This window comes from Bombina bombina, chromosome 6, assembly GCF_027579735.1.
Source record: "Bombina bombina isolate aBomBom1 chromosome 6, aBomBom1.pri, whole genome shotgun sequence".
NCBI classification, from domain to species: domain Eukaryota; kingdom Metazoa; phylum Chordata; class Amphibia; order Anura; family Bombinatoridae; genus Bombina; species Bombina bombina.
The window spans coordinates 120,834,795-120,839,538 of record NC_069504.1 but is presented as its reverse complement, the minus strand read 5'-3'; positions in this window follow the sequence as shown (position 1 = coordinate 120,839,538).

Here is a 4,744-nt window from a genome sequence, read left to right as displayed (position 1 = left end):
CAGTCATCACCAGTGGTTGGTGTTCATGCAAGCGGCAGGTTTGCGGAAGGGTGCAGTCCAGCAGGGCCGCCATCAGGGGGTGACCGGGGTGACTCCTGTCAGGGGCCAATTGGGCCAGGGGGCCCCATGAGGGAAGAACAACTTATTTAAAACATTTTTTTTATTTTTTTTTATTTTGGCAGCCAATAGATGGTACTACAGCAGCGTGCTATTGAGCATGGGGAATGTTATAACAAATAGTAAAGCATTAGCATTTTAGAGGATTTCTGAGTGTGCACTAAACCACTATGCACAGTGTGAGACAGACTTGTCACTTAAAGGGCCATAATACCCAAATGTTTAAATACTTGAAAGTGATGCAGTATAGCTGTAAAAAGCTGACTAGAAAATATCTCCTAAACATCTCTATGTAAAAAAGAAAGATATTTTACCTCAAAAGTTTCTCAGTAGCCACCTCCCATTGTAAAGGATTTCTAAGCAGCATATTAGTGTGTCTGTCCTGGAACATCTTAGGGGATGAGCCTCGTGAACTCTCATATTATTTCACCAATCAGGTAAAGGAAGCTTACTATGAAATCTCATGAGAGTTAAGTCAAATCTCATGAGATCACAGTAAGAGTTCATGACCTCAGCACTGCTGATGCTGATTGGCTGCTGTTCATTTCTTCATTTTTTATTTTTTTTTACCTGCAGCTGGGATCAGCTGAGTATAACTTTTTACACAGAACTTACTCTGCTGAGCTGAGGAGATTGTGAGGTAAAATATCTTCCTTTTTTACATAGAGATGCTCAGGTGATATTTTCCTGTCAACTTTTTACAGTTATACTGCATCAGTTTCAAGTGATTTAGCATATGAGTATTATGTCCCTTTAAGTTTGTACAGTGTGTGCCTGAGTCATATGGCAGATCACTTTCATTTACAGAGGAGGTAGGACTTAATTAGTAAATGTTTTTTTATTTCTTTGTGCAATTTCGGATTGTAACTTCAGTGTGGCAGTAGTTGTATGGTGGGGCCAGGGGTCCATAAAAACACATTTTTTTAGCAATATGCAGCAGTATATTTATTATTATTTGACAATGCTGTAGAAATTCTATATTTAAAGCCATGCAGAAATGTTTCCTCCTCAATACACAAATGGTAGGTGCCCTTTTGGCAGATATGAGTTTAATTTTTTATTAATATAAATATTTTAATTACATTCCAGTTTACTGACCCTTTATGCAAGGACTTTCCAGATGCAAGGTTGCATTTTATCTAAGATTTTTACATCTGCATAAAATGGTATAGTCTCAGACTAAGATTGATCAGTGTTTGAAATGAGACAGGTTAACTTAACACTGTTCAGTTTACACTACAGCTGACTTAATTTTGAAATACTTACAAACAAGTCTAAACCCTGCATTTAACCAGATCTAATGGTATGAGTACCACAGCTTATGGTTCCACCAAGACCATATAGAGTACAGCATTTTCAAAATCCATAAGTACAGCTGACCATATTTGAAGTGCTGCTCTTGGTTGGGGAAAATGGGGATAAAAAACAAATATATGTCAATCTTTCAAAAGTACTTTTCTTCATCTAGCCATCTACCCAGATCATTAATGCACAATTTTGAATTCACATAATTATTTTTGTTTCCACATTTACAAATATGATTCTTTAAAAAGTGATCTCTTAATTTCTGCAATTTTTTTTATCATGCATGTCACATACTGTTGATTTTGGGGATGCAATGTGCAGAAATTTTACCTGTGAGTGTTTCTGTGGGTGTCTGTGTCTTTGTGCTTTTGTTTCTGTCTCTATGAGTGTGTATTTTTTTTCTGTGGGTCTTTCTTTGAGGGTGGGTGTGTATGTCTTTGTGCATTTTCTGTGGATGTCTGTGTGCGTATGTCTTTGTGCTTTTTCTATGGGTGTCTCTGTGTCAGGGTTCAGCCTGGAATTGAACCTGGGACCTGTGTCTATTTCTGCAGCTGTTATTTCCCAGCCTGTTGTTTTACCACTATGCCACCAGATGACTTGATCACAGGAAAGAAATATTGTGTTTTTCTGTTTGCTGCAACTTTGGCTCTCTGGCTCCACCTGCTTGCCAGCTGAAAGAAATCATTTAATCAGCAGCCTGCTTTATCTGGGAGGTTTGTTTGCAATTCTGTGCCTTCACATTAAAAGTGATACTCTGAAAAACTCTCTGCGCCTGTATCCTGTGAAAAAGACAGATTTGATGGATTTCCTGGTTCCTGATTTCTGCTACAATTACTGACTACTCTTCTGGATAATCCCTTGGCACTGTGTTTCATTTTTGGACTGATTTCCTGGCAATTGAGCTTGCCTGAAACTTTCTTTCCTAAGGACTGACTCAGGTACTTTTGCTTGCTTGTTTCCTGATACTACAAAGTTCCAATTGCAGTCTATGCAAATATCCTGTTTGTTTCTACAAAGTTCCAAATTGCAGTCTATGCAAATATCCTGTTTGTTTCTACAAAGTTCCAAATTGCAGTCTATGTAAATATCCTGTTTGTTTCTACAAAGTTCCAAATTGCAGTCTATGCAAATATCCTGTTTGTTTCTACAAAGTTCCAAATTGCAGTCTATGCAAATATCCTGTTTGTTTCTACAAAGTTCCAAATTGCAGTCTATGCAAATATCCTGTTTGTTTCTACAAAGTTCCAAATTGCAGTCTATGCAAATATCCTGTTTGTTTCTACAAAGTTCCAAATTGCAGTCTATGCAAATATCCTGTTTGTTCCTACAAAGTTCCAAATTGCAGTCTATGCAATTATCTTGTTTGTTTCTACAAAGTTCCAATTTGCAGTTTATGCAAGTTTCCTGTTTGTTTCTACAAAGTACCAGTTTGCAGTTTATGCAAATTTCCTTAAAGTACCAGTTGACAGTTTATGCAAGTTTCCAGTTTGTTACAACTGTGTCCAGTCTACAGCATATGCAAGTATCCTGCTTGTTATTACAAGGCTCTGCATTCCTACGTGTTATTACACAGTTCCAGTCTTCAGCATATGCAAGTATCCTGTCTGTTATACAAGCTCTGCTTTCCTGCCTGATACTACACAGTTCCAGTTCTACAGAATATGCAAGTATCCTGCTTGTTATTACAAAGCTCTGCTTTCCTGAGTGTTATTACACAGTTCCAGTCTACAGCATATGCAAATATCCTGTTTGTTATTACAAAGCTCTGCATTCCTGCCTGTTATTACAAAGAACTGTATTCCTGCCTTATACTACAACCTATAGATTTTGTCTTATCTAATTGCATATCTCTACATTGCTTTATCCTATAAATAAAACCTTCTCCTTTATTTCCTAAAATGTTGTACCTGTTTAATTATGCCTAAAAGGAAAGACTCACGCAGACAAAACACAACATTAACCCCAAAACCTGACACCTCTGCACAACAGCTCCTTACTCCTGAACCTGCTCCCTTGCAGAGTATGACACTCTGTGAGGGTGTGTGTATGTATGTCTTTGTGTATTTTCTCTGGATGCCTCTGTGAGGGTGAGTGTGTATGTCTTTGTGTGTTTTCTGTGGATGTCTCTGTGAGGGTATGTGCATATGTCTGTGTGTTTTCTGTGGGTGTCTCTGTGAGGGTGTGTGTATGTCTGTGCATTTTCTGTAGGTGTCTCTGTGAGAGTGTGTTCATGTATTTTTGTGTTTTCTGTGGATGTCTCAGTGGGGGTGTGTGTGTATGTATGTCTTTGTGTGTTTTATGTGGTTGTCTCTGTGTGTGTGTGTGTGTGTGTGTGTATGTCTTTGTGTGTTTTTTGAGGCTGTCTCTGTCAGTATTTCCTTGGGTGTATGTGCAAGTTTGTGTTTGTGTGTCCATTGTCTGTTCCTTTTTAGGACATTTTGACCTTATTACTGATTATTCACAACTTTCTACAGACTTTGAGACTAATGAGACCTTTCCGGATGTCACCAATCCACCATTTAACCTTTCAATTATTGTTTAGGCAGTTCAGGGCCATTACTTTCAGCCACTGCATGCTGTTTTTATCATTTAGTTGGCATCTTCCTTGACAAAAAGATAATCAGACCTCCATATTTTGTTTTGTAAATCTACTTTTTTGACAATACTGTAGTCTACCTCATTACTTGTCAGGTCAATGTAAACAAGTGCTGAGTATCTGTTTGGTTGTCTGTGTCTGAGTGTGTTTGTGTGTTTCTTTGCGTGTCTGCTAGAGTGTCTATATGGGAATCCTTATGTGTGAGTGTGTGTTCCAGTGTATGAGTGTGTCTGTGTGTGTGTCTGTGTTTGTGTGTTACTACCTTTACAACATTTCCAAGTTTGACTACACTTAAGAATAAAGTGCATATACATTTTAGTCACTTGGTCAAAAATTGCACATGTCAAAGGGGGGGGCCTAATCAATGGTTAAGTCAGGGGCCCCAAAATTTCTAGTGGCGGACCTGCAGTTCTGTCCCATCTGGCGGCTCTATCATTTTTCTTTAGGCTGTTGGGGAATGGAGACCCCACAGGGTCCTTCTTTGTCAGGCAAGCTCTTAAGGGTTGGGGGCGGTTGCAAGCCCATAGGAGCGACATGAGAGAGTCCATTACCCGGGACTGGCTTGAGAGGCTGGCAGCGGTTTTACCCAATGTTTGTAGTTCAGATTTTGAGGTTATGCTTTTCAAGGCAGCCTTTGTCTTGGCATTTGCGGGGGCCCTTCGAATCACAGAACTGGTATCCCCTTCCAAAAAACATTTAAACAAGGGAGTGCAATTACATTATGTC